This window comes from Lepidochelys kempii, chromosome 7 (assembly GCF_965140265.1).
Source record: "Lepidochelys kempii isolate rLepKem1 chromosome 7, rLepKem1.hap2, whole genome shotgun sequence".
Lineage (NCBI taxonomy): Eukaryota > Metazoa > Chordata > Testudines > Cheloniidae > Lepidochelys > Lepidochelys kempii.
Genome location: NC_133262.1, coordinates 63,721,740 through 63,739,377, shown reverse-complemented (window position 1 = coordinate 63,739,377; position 17,638 = coordinate 63,721,740). Strand labels below are relative to the sequence as shown.

The window sequence follows — 17,638 nt, the reverse complement described above, 5'->3', positions numbered from 1 at the left end:
AATATCCTGGGATTGACACAGCTACAACACTGCTTACATTTTCTTGGCTTTTGAAAAACAGACCTTGGCTGCAGCATATGATTTAGCCTCTCAGAAATGAAAGAACACAAGCATTCTCTCAATGCTAGATGGAAGGTTCCCAATATATCAGGCAACAACAGCAATGCGTTTTGCTTGGTAAACCAAGTATAGTGAGCTGCAGAAGAGTGGTTAACTTTAATTACTGTTGAACTTTCAAGGCAACGACTGTTGGGAGAACCCATGAATACTAATGCTAGAATTGGGTAAATACTGCACACTATTTTTCACAAATGTTCTGTTGTCTTTTTAAATAAACTCACTTACACTAGATTTGGTCCTGCTCCTTTTAATCTTTGGTTTCCTACATAAAGATTTTAGCCAAAGAGTTTAAAGGCAGGAATTTATTTATTCATTTATTTATTTATTGGAAACAAGAAGATCTAAATATATTGGAGATAATTCACAGGTAGCTGATTTTAAGAATCATTAAATTGAAACCTTCCCTAGGAACTTGAGTTATGCTCACCCAATAAGGGACATTATATATATGTGACTTAAGTAGCCATTCAAAATTAAGCTATACTTCTCTATTTTAAAATATAAACTTCACACAACCAAAGGTTCTCAAACAAAGGGCAAATCAAGAAATAGTGAAAATTACAATTAAATAAAAAATAGGAAATAATTTCACTACTTGACAATTCACAAACAAGAAAAGAGTTGACATTTGTTGTATAAAAGTTACTCAGTTATTCACCAGCTGTACCCAAATTGCCAAACCACTACAGCATTTGCTGCAAGTCTTGGTGCCAAATGTTATGAAATATTGAAAGATTTTTTTTCCTTGGAAGCATTTCCATAGTTTCCATGATCTTAAATGGGAAATACAGCACAGGAGACTAGGATATGTCTACACTTACCGTGGACTGACGCTACAGTCATCGATCCACCGGGGATCGATTTAGCAAATCTAGTGAAGACCTGCTAAATCGACTGCAGATCACTCTCCCGTCAACTCCGGTATTCCACTGGAATGTGAAGCATAAGGTAAGTAGACAGAAGAGTTTCTCCCATCGACCCAGTGCGGTGTAGACACCGCAGTAAGTCAACCTAGGCTACACTGACTCCAGCTACATTATTCATGTAGCTGGAGTTGCATAACTTAGGTCGACTTAACCCCGTAGCATAGACCTGCCCCTCCGGTTGCCAATTCTGGTTTGACATATTCCTGTAGGTTTCATCACATGACAATTTTTAATTAAAGATTCATCTTCAGTGCCTGGAAACTCCACGACAATCCTGGAAGGTTGGCAACCCTAATGAGATCCAGTCAAGGAGCTGTTACTTAGGCAAACCCTTCACTGTATACAGTTGAAGAAATTGAGAATGCTGCCTTAGAATGGACAGAGGATCATTCAAAGACCAAGACAGTACTACTGAAAAGAACCTAAATGTTGTATTTTGCACTTACCTACCTACATGAAGACTTTACCGCTCTAAATGAAGAGCATAAGAAAGCCATACTACATGTTTTTGTACCCCTCCTTCCTAGGGTTAAAGTGTTTGTTCAGTCTAAAAGAGTACACAGGACAGAGAATTTACATGTATTGTTCTAAGAATGGTGGCTTTTTTTTTTCCGGTCTAAAGCATGCAAAGTTTACTTGACTAATACCATAATTAAATCTCTAAGACTATTTTATTTTAGAAAATAGGAAACGTATTTCACTGAACTGTCATTTTTATCTTAACAGTGATTTTAGCCTCTTAATCTAATTATTTTTCCTGAAACCATTTTACTGCTAATAAATGAAAGACATGAAAAATTAAATTACATAATAAAACATGAAGGGCACATAGTTATGAGATATACAGTGCCCCTGAGAGAAGTAAGCTCTGCCTTATGCTCAATGAAAAATTTAAAAACAATACACACAAAAATTAAGATAATATCCTTGATATAGTTGACTGAACCATAAGTCATTTAAAAAAAGGCTGTTTAAAGTACTCTTGCCTTTAGGGAACTGAAACAGCTTTAAAACTTATCTGCAGCATAAGTAAACCTGTTGCTTATTTATATTTATTTAAAATCCATGTTTTCTGGTGTTTAGAATTTGTAACAAAAAGTTACATAACTACAAAAGCCAATCACTGAAAAACAAACTCAATTTTGGAGCCTGCTAGTCCCCCCTCGTTACCGTATTCTGTGTAACAATCACTAATTACTATCACTGATTTTAAGTACTTTAAAACTTTATGGCAGAATACAAAACACCTTCCTTGAAGGTGTTGGCCCACTCAGTCTTCATCTGGAAATGAAATCTTCATTCCAAGTAAAAATTAATCCCATCTCCATGCTTGCTCTGCCTTAGGCACTTTATGAACAGAGATGTGAGAATGGATCATATTTCACCAACTATGCGCAATTAAGTGCAACTGTGAGCTGAGACCACCAAACTCGTTTTTAAATGGATATTAGGTTTTATTAACACTCAGAAGCTGAAACTAATGACAACAACCAGGTGCAGAACTTTTACCCAGCACAAGCAGATCTGCCACAAGCTTGAAGCAATCTTGTGATTTCCTGCTAAATCACAAGCAACGTGAGAGAATGCTCATCCCATTCAACAGAATGGGGCTTTGATGGCACTGGCATGGGAACAGAGTTCTTGATGGCAGCAAAGCAGAAGCCCTATTCCAACTGCAGTCCTCAAACCATCAGAGAAGGGTAGGAAGCTCACTTTGGAAACGGTAAGAGACCCTTCATTTATTTTTCAGAGGCCTAATTAAATGTAATTTTATATTTAAAGAAACTGCACAAGATAGTATATGAACAGGGCTTTCTCAAACTTTTTCATAGTTGGTCCACATCTTAATAGAGAGATTTCGTCGACTCATCCCCTCCCATGAGTGATCAAACAATCATGTGACAGCTACAGCAATTGCTCAAAAGTAATATTAGGAAAGTATTTAATCTATTTTAGCTTCTTTTACTTAGGGCAGTCTACACTAGAAGTGCTACATCGGCGCAGCTGTACCGCTGCAGCACGTCTGGTGAAGACACACTATGTTCATGGGAGAGTGTTCTCCCATTGGCATATTTACTCCACCTCCGTGAGAGGCAGAAGCTATGTCAGCAGGAGAGCAGGTTTTTTCACCCCCCTGAACAACGTAAGTTAGATCAACCAAAGCAGTAGCGTAGACCTACCCTTCGATTTAGCAACTGCAGAGAAGTTGGACAGATAGTGCCATGCAATCCGTTGGTTCTCCACATAGCAGCACAAGATTTTGGGACAACATTTTGGGATCCACTGGTCCATACATTACACAATACGGGAATTCAGTCCTTCATGTAAATAGGAACATTTGCAGCTCTCAGATGTGAATACATTTATCTATCTTTTTGCAAATTCCACCCCCACCCCCACACGTCTGCCAGACTATTTGTGATGAACAATGGTTTCCTATAGCTCATCTTCTCTTATTTGATTCTGCTTTGTGAAGTCAAGGCACAACATAATACTGAGGCAACAAACTGATGTTTAAGTAGGATTAGGCAAGAGCACAAGCCGAGGCCTTCAGAACTAAGCTGTACTGAAACAAAAATTGATAAAAGCAAGATGAATAGATAAAAAACACTAGTGAAGTGCATTTCTTTTTGCACAAATCTTATCTTTTTAAAGTTGGCTTCCATGTGAAACATACCCTTTCAAAACTTAAGCAGAAACAAGTGGAACTCCATCTTCGTTCTAGGACCAATGAGGCAAGAGACTAATGGATATATGAGTGTGTAGTGCTATTGACAGTCATTTTGGCTCAAGAATTGGGCTAAACAATTGCCAATTAAGCAAATGATGCAGAAAAACACCCCTGCTCTCTCTGAATCCTGGCTGACCAAATAACTGAACACCTTTGCAAAACTTTGTTGCGGGCATTATGCTGCAGGAAGGTCCTTTTTGACTGTGGCATAAAAAGCCAAGTTCTGGTCACCAAAAAACTCATATGACATTTTCTTGATGATCTGGAGCGCAAACCCCATAATTGCACCCAATTCTAACATAGTTGTTGGTTTTGTCTACTTTTATTCTTCCAGAGATTTGAAACCGGTATAGTAATCTTCACTTCATGTCCTAACATTGTGCTGTAGTTTTGCTTTGGACTGTTGACACATTCCACCCCAGGGGTGGCAGCATCTCTACAATAAATGAGAGGTTGCCTACTTGATATATTATTTTGCAGGAGCAGGAATAAATTCTAGTCTGCACCAGTGTGTCGCGCACAAAACAGCCCACAGTGACCCGCTGGTCCACACTAAAAGTTCCCTAGTGTGTATTAACGTAGTCCTGTTTGAAATGGGACGACGTTGACATACATTAGTTAGCACACAACATGCTGGTACAGACTAGTGTTTACACCCCACTGGTGCAGACTAACGCAATGGGCAGACAAGTTGTTTTGGACATCTAGCTATTTTTCTTTGTAATGGCATACGGATACATACATGTTCATATGAGAGTCAAGAGACCATTTAAACAGAGTAAGCACTTTCCTGATAGCATGAATAGGACTTGAGAATGATAAAAGCAAAAACAGCTGGGGAGAAAAAGATTGTTCATTTTTATACACAAGAGTATTTTTTTTTTATGATTCGTGTCTAAAATTCTGTTAAATATTTAAACAATACAGTACCAGTAAGTAAACCCTTTAAATCAAATATCCTCTCTATTGCATAGTCTGAACAGATGTGATCTTATTATGGCTATATTGTAACTCAACAATAATTTGTCATATTTGACGCATTATTAAATTATGTGCACCTGCCAGAACTATAGTAGCAATTGCAAACTATATCTATTGCTCTTTTACTTAAATACCTAAACAATTTAGATAGATGTGGAGACAATGTATGGAAAAATTGTAATTTCCTAAATGTCATCACCAAACACCTCCTAAGGTCTCAATTTCTTTTTATGTACATTTTATTATAGTGCCCAACTGTTTCAATGCTCAAGTGGTTGGACTTTAATGTGGTTCAAGCAGCCTCAAGTAATATCACCAAATGTTGAACATCTGTGAAAGTTGCCCCAACAAATAACCTATATTTTTAAGAGGTCATGCTGGCCAGCTTTCATTAATAGTTACTTTAAACTTCACCGTTTTCTTTACAGTTTTTCTAACGAAGGAAGGACACTTTACCTAAAACGTCAAGCTGATTCCAAACTCTGATGACATGTACATCCTCTGATTCACATGTACAAGTGAAAAAGATTTTTTTCCATTAAAAAAATATTTGCATCTAAATTGCATCACCCATTATTTAAATTAAATGGAACAGCCCATTAAATTCAGTGCTAAGAATTCAGTATACTTCTAGAGCAGTAGCAGATCTTCCCAGAACTTTTATTTTCATTTGCTTATTCTCCAATGATTCATACCTGATTTTTTTATTAATTTCCAAAATTTCAGAGCTAAAAATTGCATTTTTATTTAATTAGCAGAATACGCAGAAAACTGTGCAACATTTTATAAATTTTATTTAAAGTCTCCTAGCAGATGAAGGTGACTATTAATATTTCTAAGTATTAGTCCAAAGTTGATATCACATCTGCCACCTTTATATGCATAGAAATGTCATTGAAGCCATGAGTTTTGGCTCAATGGTTTATTTTGTGATCTACAGTTTTATAATTATAATACCTCTTCTTGAAAAACCTGTTCACAACTTGTGGGTTGACCTCATTTTTATTCATAATTTCTCATTCTTAATAACTGGGGCTGGATTTGGAGTTTCTTTGTTTTTAATTTGAAAAATCTGAAATATACAGTTGCTGATACAGAGCTGGATCCCACAGTGGAAACTATCATCACAGACCCCTGCAGAACTCAATAACTAGAATGCAGGAATCCACACTAGTCCTCTAGTGACAGCGTAAACTTATGAGGAACTGGGTTAAAGGAACAAGGTTATCTATTTTGAGTTTTACAAACTAGTGCAATTTTGAAAATGATGGAGAATGGGTAAGAGATGACCCTGGAAAACTTTTCTTATGCATCAACTAGTTATGCGACCCCCGAGCTAAGAAAAACTTTTTCACTAGGAGGGTGGTGAAACACTGGAATGCGTTACCTAGGGAGGTGGTAGACTCTCCTTCCTTAGAAGTTTTTAAGGTCAGGCTTGACAAAGCCCTGGCTGGGATGATTTAATTGGGGATTGGTCCTGCTTTGAGCAGAGGGTTGGACTAGATGACCTCCTGAGGTCTCTTCCAACCCTGATATTCTATGATTCTATGAACTCTGGCCCACTCTAATTATCCTCAAAACAATCCAAACGTGCACACCCTCAGACGCTATATTAACCTTCATGTAACCGATACTTGCACTATTCAAAGTTACTAGTTCAGCTTCTTGTTGAAACACAGCAAGAGAGGCATGCACAAGGCATACACTGTCCTCCATACACCACCTGTACTGATAGGACTTAAGATGTTTTCTGCCTCCTTCCCCTTCAATTTTTTAAAATTATTTTTAATTTGTTCTATTTCTAAATATTTCACTGTACATAATTTTATTTGTATCAAGCCATATAACCCCGCCTGGCAATATGTCAAAACAAGGGATGTCCAAAGACTAGAGTAACAAACTTGCTAATTGCTGCTTCTGAAAATCATCTTCCTGTGGTAATGAGCTCTTGCTTATGCAATCTGGATAAAACTCATGTCCAAATGCAAAACCATAGTAACAGGGCTTTGCATGGGGTATCTACACTGAGGTTTATCCTCTCATCCCTAAGCCTGGAGGCAGTGCATAGCATTCCACTTACACAGCCACTCCATTGCTGCTCCTTGGTTCCAGGCTCAAACAACAGCTGTGACCTACTGCATTTCTTGTACAGAACCTCTAGCTTGTTTGCCTACAATCCATCCCTGCCCAAACTTTTATGGCGAATGCTACACTGGAGCAGCTACTCTTGTTGTGCTCATGCAGCAAAGAGTCCTCCCTGTGATTGTCTAGGACACCGAGCACTTCTGCAACATATTGGACCTTGTGTAGCCAGGTGGGGGCCAAGATTTCACCTGCAGTCTTGTTAGTGACTATAAATAACAAAAGGAAAAGCATTAAAGCAAAGAGAATTGGTGCAAATGCATTGGAAAGGAGCTATGAGCCCATTCTAACAGCATGAATTTATTTCATTTTATTTTAGAAATGTATGCATTATGTATGGGGTTCATAAACGTTTTTATGGAGTCTCTTAAATGATTTACCATAAGGTATACATTGATTATAATCTCTGCTTATTTAAAAGGAGACTTGTTTACCCCACAGCATTTAATACATTGAGACATGTTTCAACTTAACAGTGACATGGGTAAACAAAAGTTACTGATCTACCTAGTGAGTTATAAAACTTGTAACATGCTGTAAAAAGCTCTGTCATTTTATTTAGCATATTGCACTGTGTGAGCTGCTTTATTTACCTAGTGGTAAATCTTTATGCATCAAAAAATGCTACAGAAGGCACAACAAATAAATTACCAAAAGACACTAACATCTGACTTGTTAATCAAACAAATAGGACATGTAACAAAGAGAAAAGCTATAAATATTGACAACAAGCTGCTTCAGTCACAAAAACATTCAATACTTCAGTTCTCAAGTGTGAGTTTTATATCAGTCCCCTGGAAACAGTTTGTATCCTCCAATAAATTTTTACAGTTGATTCACCTGCCTGATACCTTTCAGCCATTTCCTTCAGAAGCTGTCAAACCCGCCAACTATAATATATGGCCCAACCAACAAGAACAGCTGTAGCCATTCTCTCTGCTGGTTCCCGCACCCTGTTCTGCATAAAATAATACATCAAGATTAATTGATTTCCTGTCAGTCTCACAGAACAGAAAATTAATTTTCATGTAGCTATTTTCCCCAGCATATGAATTTTGTACATGGCAAGTAATTTAAGTTTTTAATTATTCATAAGCAAAAAAAAAATCACAACACATGATAAAGTGAGCTACTGAAAGCCCGAAGGCCATGGCCTGGGCCTTGGTTTGTGCTGAGACAACAATAGCATTCACTAATGCCTATATAAATAATATATGAATTAACATACATCTTAGTACAACACCAATTTCTCTCACTGTGACCCAAGACTACCAGGTCATACAGCAGCAGTTTGTCAAAGTCTCTCCATTCGGTTACATGTGACAATACTAAAGAAAAAACATATAACATGTCAGCCATATTGAATTGACCTCAGATTGCCACTATAGCATGCATGTGCCACAGCATGATAGGAAGGTAATTTAACAGTCAACATTTGAGCAGGACAGGAGTAAAAGTTGCTCATCAGCAAGGTGCCATCTCAGCAAGTTCTCTATCTGCAGGTGACATTGACTTGTGTAAGGAAAATGTTACTGGAAAATTGAATAGAATCATTTGACTTGTTCCAGTTTAAACCTTTCCAGACAGCTGCTGAAGCCTAACAAATGTAACAGGTTATTCAAAAAGAAGCAAACGTAATAATGAGGTATATTTTCAAAAATCCCATTTAATACACCCTAACAACTTAAAATTTCATTGGTTTGCCTCAAATTGCAGAACAGTTAATGTTTCTGAGCTTGTCTCAAATTGCAAAGTCTAATGTATTCAGGACTGTCCAAAATCTAATATATATATATATAAATTTACTCTCATTGTAAATAGTTACAATAAGAACTCTCTCTCTCTCTCTGCATGTGTGTGTGTGTACACACATACCTCAAAGCAGTACCCTGGAACTCCTATATTCACCACTCTCATATGAATTTGATGTATTTTGTACAATACAGGTACAAAATGTGAGGTATCATTTTAAAAGTCTTGATCTGTTGAACCTTATGTCCTATTAGTTTTTATGTACTATCCTTGTATGTGAACTTATGAATTATTATGATATGTGTTACTGAAATATGTTGAGAGATGCCCACAGCTGGCCTTTCAGCCAGGACAAAGGACCAGCTATCACTGGTCAGACAGGCATAAATGGCCTACTGAGAAGAATCCACTGCCCCAGGGACTTCTCAGAGAGGGCACATATGAAATGAGGACTGCCTAATCCCATGTCAGAGAAAGGATATTTTTAGCAGCTGGGAGAAAGTATAAGAGAGGGACAGTGACATCATCACTTGGACTCCCCTCCCCCCGCCAAATCTTGCTGAGTCTGTTAAAGTTAGAATTTAAGCAGCATTTCTATTTTTATTTCTTAGGTAACTAATTTTCATCTCTATGCCTGTTACTTATAAGCACTTAAAATCTCTCTTCCGATCGTTAATATACCTGTTTTATATTTTACCTAAAACAGTGCGTTTTTGGTTGAAGTGCATGGGGCATCTCAGCTCAGATTACAAAGGCTGGTGCATGTCCACTTTCCTTGAAGAAGTGGCGAACTTATTAATGAGCTCGTACTGTCCAAGGGAGTCTTGAGCAGTGTAAGACGGTGTATTTCTGAGGTGCAAGGCGGGGGTGACTGGCTGGTGCCACACTCTGTATGATTCATGAGTGGCTCAGGGAGCATTCATGGAATTTAGCTGGGTGTGTGGCCCATGTTGGTGGCTGAGCGATCACAGCACCTGGAGGGGTTTTCCTGCTTGTCACTGGTATAGCATTGTGTGAAGTAGCCCAGGATAGAGAGTTAAGGGAGCACAGAAGTCCCACAGTTCCAGGTTTACCCGGGGATCCCGTCACAGTGATAACTATTGCTTACTTATTGACTATCAAAAACAGTAAGATTGTGTGAAATTAGAAGATTTCTATAAAAATTAATTTTCTTACCAGTAAGTGATGATATATCATCATTACACAAGGAAAAATCCCAACTCATACAATGAAGACATAGCCTTAAGGTGATCATGCTTGTATGAATGCTAAAGGCTTCTAACATTTTTAAGCAAAGCAGTGTTTTTTTAGAGCCAATTCTGAATTTAAAATATTATCAGACATTTAAATTAAGTTTACTAGCCACCTCCCTTCCACCCAAAATTATTATTTCATGTGTGCCATAACGTTGTCTCCACAGGAAAGCTTCCTATCATTACCAGTGGATGTCAGATAAATTTCAATGGATAAAAAAAGAAAGGACATCCATATGAATATGAAAGTGAGAAACATGGTAATCACTTCTGATTTTGCATTATGGTGAAATGTGCATCAAGGAGCAGAAGGATATTCAATAGCTTCCAAACTGGCAATAAAAATGTTCAGTGTAACAAGAGTCTATATACTGGGCAGTCAACTGCTAACGTTATTACACCACCAGTGGTACATGTTAGCAGTACTATACTTAACGTTCTGCCAGTGTTATCCATTATAAAACCTGGTTTCCATAAATCTATAACTTTGCTGTAAAAAAAATGGCTTTGTACTGAAACTTGGCACAAGTCTAATTTTTTAAAGCAATTTCTATTCTATTTTTCTATATTCTATTTTTATTACCATAATGGCTGCATACATCACAAATCCGGTATCTCCTTATTAATATTGCCATACTAGTTTAATTTGTTTGGAAAGAAAGGACTATTTCTTCTCTCTCTTTTTAAATAAAGGGGTGATGTTAGCTTATTGCTGTTACTTTTTGTATTTATTGCCTTGTTAAGGAAACGGAAGAATTTAAACTTAAAACAACAAACTTAACTGCAAACATTAATGTTCTGCTGCCTAACATGCCAAGTGTATTTGGCATTCATCCGCCCTGTCAGTTGTATCTGGCACATCATGACATGTCACTGATCTCCACAGAATGCCTACTGAAATAGACTAATGTTATGTACAAATGATGGAAGGGTTAAACACTAAAAAGCCCACGTGATTCAGAGTTAAGACTCACCTTCATTCTGAAGTACCAAAAACACTTGATACAGTGCACAAAAAGGCCCTGATTCAGCAAAGCACTTAAGCATGAGAACTTTAAACACAACCAGTCCTATTGACTTCAATATGAATAGTCGTGCTTAAAATTAAGCCTGCACTTAAGTGCTTTACTGAATTAGGACTTAAGATTTACAAAGCCTCAGCAATAAGGTATGGTAAAAGGAGTACGAGGTGTGAGCCTTAACTGTGTTTCTTTACTTCTGCTAGTGAACAGTAAAATCTTAAGACAGTGAAAAGGCATGTTTTATTGCATTTAGTAACAATAATCATGGAATAACCATCAATCCCTCCTCTCTTCACAACAGTTTCTTTCACATCAGGTTTATGTGTGGTTGTCCTTCCTAATATTTACTTGGCTTTCTAGCTCTCTCTCAGCCATGAATTGAAAGAATAATCCTATTGAGCACATAATGAACTCATTATGTACACCATAAAAAAATACATGTTTGCGATTCTGTAACAAAAATATAAAAAACTTTAAGAAGTTGATACTGCTGCTACACAACTGCTCCTGGCATAGCTTAAAGGTCTTTGTTTCTATAAATTCAATTGACTGTTTCTATTTTCTAAGTCTAGCAAAAGGTTCTAATTATTGTTAGAAGCCTAATTAGCATTTAGTATTACATTACAACAACTGCAGCAAAATTGTACCCACTCTCCAATAAACAGTATTCACAGTGTGCAATCAAGCTGCTGTACGATGCAATGAGAATTAATAGCACTGCACGACAATGGTAAATCCTACAACTCCCGCTGTGTGTGTTTAATAATTTTTCACTCTTTCCAGATTGTTCCCATCAAGCACAATTCCCAAGATCCTAATCAGCTTCTCTCCCCATCAATACTAGACAGAGATCTGAGCACTGAAAATTATCTGCAATTTCAAAAAGTGCTTTGTTGCATTATTAGGCCACTGACCTAAGAGGTAATGGGTAAATAGTTTCTGAAAAATGTCCAATGCACAACATAAATTAAAGCTTATAGTCTTGCCTGCTGTTCTTACCAGAGCTATAACTGTAAACTGTTACAGTTTTTACACAAAAACCGTAACTACAGTGTTATTTTTCCACAAAGATTAGTGCAAAACTAATAGTATTCAATATTGAAATGATTTCATTTACCATATTTAAGATAATCAAACTACAGAAGTCGAATGATAATCTTATAGGTACCTTTTAAAATTATTGCATATAGAAGTAGCTATAATCAAAAGATACAGAGATAGTTTTGTCCACATGAGTGCACCGGCGTAGAACATGAAACTTCCCGTTGCTGAAGAATGATAAGACTCACACATGTGTACATTTACACAAGCTTACAAACTTGGGATAAGCTTGTATAGCATCTTTTAAAATTTAACTAAAATAAAGTAAAAACTATAAATGCCAGTGAGAACATTATGATGAGAAAGTCACATAAGTCGCAGGGTAACAAATCTTTGCATTTGCTTAGAGAGGAGATACTTGTTTAATTTATACTCTCATTTCTCTGGCAATTGATTAAGAGAATCTTAAGAGCAGAAAGGCCTGAGTTCCCACGGCCACGGTACGTTTCCCATGATCCCATGCAGATGGACCCACTTCTTGTGTGAAATCAGAGCTACATCAGTGACTGGGCATCACTATGTCATTGCTCATGGAGGAACCAGAAAGGGGACTAATATGTCCATATGTTGATCACACTGATTAGCAGACATTTAGATGTTAGGCAGGAAGTTGTAGGCTTGGCAAGGCACTAAGTGCTTTTTTGACAGTGACTTGTTCCCATTAATGGCATTTCAGACTTTCCCTGTACTTGCCTTTCCCTTATTAAGGAAATATTTTATCTGCAAAATAAACTGAATCTATACACCAGATCTCTACCTTGCCTTCACAGTACGGCAGTGCCAACACGGTTAACTTTACCTCGTAATCATTGAGCAGTTTATAGTTTTACTTGGTTACTAGGAGATACATAAATATTGTAGTATTAATTCTAATTACCAGCAGGCTTATACCTCAAGCAGCATGTGGCATCCCTGTTTATCTTTAAACCATAGGAGAATCTCTGTAGGATTCAACATTTGTGAAGTTGAGAGAGATTTTCTAGTTTGCTTAATTTAGAAGAGCTTCTTTACGTTATTATTCTGCTTGCTTGGTTCAAGATTTGTATGTTGCATTTTTGGCTCTGTTTAAAAGAACATTATTCCTGTCCATCAGTATTCTAACCAGGGGAGCTACAGGTGCTTATGACATACCCACATTTCTTACTGCTACTGGGAATAGGAAAAAATGAGTAGAAGTTGGAGCAACCCATGAATTTTGGGAGGGATTAGTCTGTCCCAACTTCTGACCCCTCAGATTACTTCCTACCCTGCATCCAATTTGAGCGCTGTTACCTAGATATTGGGTGCTCTTTTAAAATTCTGTTTACAAAGTTGCATATTAACAAGTTAGGCTACCGTCAATGCTCTGTAACAGTAGTTTACACTCAAATTCATTGGTATATTTCTGGGGACAAAATTGTCTGGCCTGCAGCCAATTTACCTAAATTTGGTGATCCTTCTTGCAAAATTGCCACTTGCAGGACTGTGTATCTATGTGGGGTTTAGTTTTGGTTCATCGTCGTCGTCATTTCGTGAAGGGGCTGGTGTAAGGCAGTGATTCTCAAATTTTTGTACTGGTGACCGCTTTCACATAGCAAGCCTCAGAGTGCGACACCACCCCTTATAAATTAAAAACACATTTTTATATATTTAACACCATTATAAATCCTGGAGGCAAAGCAGGGTTTGGGGTGGAGGCTGACAGCTCACAACCCCCCACATAACCACCTCATGACCCCCTGAGGAGTCCCGACCCCCAGTTTGAGAACCCCTCGTGTAAGGAGATCATGGGATAGGAAATTATTCAATAGACTCATTAATGGATTAAGAAACTGGTGGCTCTAAATAGAACATAGTAGTCCTTCATGCATAATTTGCTTCATGCCATGTGCACAAGAGCAGGGAGAGACATCAATTAGCAACAAGGTGGGTTTTTTCGTAAGGGAGAGAGGTAGATACACTATTAACATCAAGATTTTCTGTCCCATATGTAACTTCAATGAAGATAGCGCACGCACCCACACAAGCCCCATGGAGGCAGCCAGGGCTGGCCTCAGGGCAGGGCAAACTGGACCCTCTGCCCCGGACTTCACCTCGCTGCTTGCGGGGTGCAGCCTGGTGTGGAAGGAATGCCCACTTCCCTGCTCCTGAGAGCAGAGGCCCTCTGCTCACCGCCCCACATGGTGTCCCTCCCAGCCCAGCTACTAGTATCACCTCCCCACTCTGCGACTGCGAACTGGCTCTCCTCCTTCCCCTGCCCCCAACTGTCCCAGACCTGTCATTTCCATGGATGGCCTGAATGAAAGCCATGCCACCCAATGGAAGGCAAGTGTGGTGTCTCGGCCAGCTGGAAGTTGCGAGCCTCTTCCAAGACCAGGTTGGGAGGAGAAAGGGAAGGGACTGGGAACTAAAACTGCAGGACAAAGAAGAGACCAGTTAGTCTTAGGGGGTCCTGACCCCATGCCCCCCAGCTCTCAGTCCACCTCCATGCCCAGCTCCCAGGAGGCCCCTCCCTCTGCCCCACAGGTCCCACTTCTCATGATACCCCCACAGTTCTTCGAGGTTCCCCCTCCTGCATGTCACACTCTGACCCCACAGTTCCCCATGCTCCCCAGCTCTCAGGGGCTCCCCCCCCCCCTTTTTTTTTTTTTTTACTCATCCCAAAGAGAGGTGTTAGTGCAGGACGTTGGGGATATTCTGGGAGTGAACCTTCCATCACCACCCACCTTAGCTACCTTCAGTGCACTGGAGCATTTTAACCTCCCCCATCCACAATAACCCACCTATCCTGGGACTGGAGATGGGCACTTGAATATTAGGGATGCTCAGTATTGGGGTGGGGAGAGATCTAACCTTCTGGAGCCACCATGTCACCACCCTCCTCCCCACCCACCCCACCCCCGGTATCCCCACACCAATGTGTTTCTATCTATATACCTCTGGTTCCCTCTCCCCTTTCTGGCGCTCTCAGGTCACCATGCGCCCCTGCCACCACAACCCTCTGGTGCCCTCCTGTCACTGCGCTTCGCCTTGGGCTGCCGACCCTCTGGGGCTCTGGCAGAGAAGCTGGATGTCATGCTGAGTGGAAGAGGTTGGGAGGTGCAGGAGAGGTGCGACTCTGCCCCAGTGTCTGCTCACCCTGTCAGACTGCTTGCTCCACCATCAATGAGCAGATGGGGGTTCCGCGTCACACTGGCTGGCGGAGTCAAAGTGACTGCTGCAGGGTTTCCTAATGATGCCTATCACTGTGACATCCAGATGTAAGTCACTGCAGGGCATGACCAGCCCTAAGGGTGGGTGATGTAGTCAGAGGGGTGTTGTGGTTAAGAGGCAAGAAGTAGGGTGGGCCTGGAGGGTGAGGTCATGGATGGAAGTTTGGGGCAATGGAGGGAGGAGGAAGAGGCAGCAAGGGCTGGGACAACAGGGATGAGGTGGGGAGCCTAGGATGGCTGCTGGGGCCAGGGGCACCAAAATACAAGTTTGCCCAAGATGCTATTTTCCCTAAGGCCATCCCTGGAGGCAGCTTGGTTATCCCCTTAGATCCACTTCAGAAATCTGAACCATGGAGTACAGTTTTCTTCAACACTTCCAAGAGGAAGCCAGCTTTCCTAAAATGGATGAAGTGAGCCCACAGGGAAGTGTATCTTTTCCAAACACAATGTCCAAATACAGAGTTTGCCTTATGACACACAATACTTAGTGATTTTCACTTTGACTCGAACAGTATGCTCCACCCTACTAACACAATCATTGGAATTAAAATATTACATTGGTGTTATCACATAGTACAACAGCTGCCACTATTTACTTCACAATCATTGGCAATCCATCTTCCTGTTGTCTTGTGCAAAAATTGCATACAGATCAAATTTAAATTAATTCTTCATGCAATACAACAAAACAACCCCATACTAACTTTATGAGTATCTACTGTTAATCCTACCAAGGCTACAGCAGCCAGACAATATATGTACAATTTTCATTCTGCACTGACACTTGCCTCCATGGAAGGTATAATATGCTGTTGTACTGGTAACTTTGAACTTGCTTCTGGGCCGTCAGAATGGTTGACTGTTGATGAGCTCTCAAGGCATCTGTGTCATTATGTTTTATGGGTTTCTTTCCTCTCCTGTTCAAAATCTGCCTGTCATTCTATGTTAACTCTTTTCTTTTCTCTTCCTTTTTTGTCTTTAAGTTAGTGTTTCATACCTAGTTTTGACGTTTTGATATACAAGCAAGGATGCCTGTTTCATTTCAATTAAAAATATGAACCCAATAGGCTTAATCCAGAATCTCAAGCTCCAAACTGGGTTACCATATGTTCTATTTGATTTGTATTTCTATCAGTATCAACCCAAGCATCCCTATACATACACACCAGCTATGTACATGATTTATAGCAAGTCAGTCAAGGCAAAGCCTATAGCTTCCCTTTCACAATTTGACATTATCAGATTACTTCAGAAGCTGGCAGCAGCTACCATAAGTAACAAGCTGCCACTGTAAATAAATCACTCCCTGAGAAATAACAGTTAAAAATATAGATTAGTATGAGCAGAGGTCAGTTTTAGTCCTTTTTATTTCCCTCTCAGCCAAGTCACAAACCAATATTACATGTATTTGTCTGACTGAAAGGAAAAACAAAAACAAGCAAAACATTTTTCACTAGCATAAAAGAACCAAATTAGAATGAACTGACATAGAATCTTTCAGTGGCCCAAGTGCTAACCGTTTGCCCACATGGCGATATGATCTTCATTAAAGAAACAGCCACCTTCGACAAGCTTCAGCCACTGAATTAATCAAAATTAAACATGTAATTCTGACTAACCTCTCTATACAAATTTCCAAATACTCTAAATAAATCAGTATGTTGATATCACATTTTGGAATTAGCTGGCTATGATGCCCTGTACCTCGGAGGAACACCCTACACCCCCATGTTCATCTTTATAAAATGATTGTGTGGTATCCAAAGCAAAGTTTGTCATGGTGGGTGTCTTTGGAAGGCTCATGAGGCACTGAGCATGGTTGTTATAGTGATGTTATAGTAATTCTTACAGTAATATTATAGGTTATAATTTCATGTATATAGTTATGAGGCTGAAAATGTATCCACATGGCTTAAAGAAAGCCCAAGCAAAAACTCTACAAGAACAGAGAGGCAGTTCACACCTCATCAGGCCATGCATGGGACAAACCCAGCCCAGCCTCACTGGAACAAAGGACGCTGGCTAGGCAGCAACAAAAGGATCTGTTAAACTCTGAGTGAGTTATCCCCCTTCCTTTGGTCAGTTTGGGACTGCAATAAGGTAATGCTCACCTGACTCTGAAGGGGTGGGGGCAAAGCCAAGAGGGAACAAAGGACATGTTAAAAGAGAGAGACGTTTACCACACTCTTCCACTTACATCTACAGACACCACATCGAGCGACTGAAGCACTGATCAAAGGGGAGAGCCTGGCTGAAGAACCAGCCAGCCAGCCTGTGGTGAGAAGCATCTAAGTTTGTAAGGGCACTGAAAATGTTAAGATCAGCTTAGAATGCATTTTGCTTTTATTTCATTTGACCAAATCTGACTTGTTATGCTTTGAGTTATAATCACTTAAAAATCTATCTTTGTAGTTAATAA

The 17,638-nt window shown here is 39.4% G+C and overlaps 1 protein-coding gene across 10 annotated transcripts in view; it reads right to left on the bottom strand.

Annotated features, from left to right (window-relative positions):
- The window catches only part of LRMDA (leucine rich melanocyte differentiation associated), a 1,127,716-nt gene that overhangs the window by 821,007 nt on the left and 289,071 nt on the right, over positions 1–17,638 (bottom strand). The gene's annotated exons all lie outside the window — the stretch shown is intronic.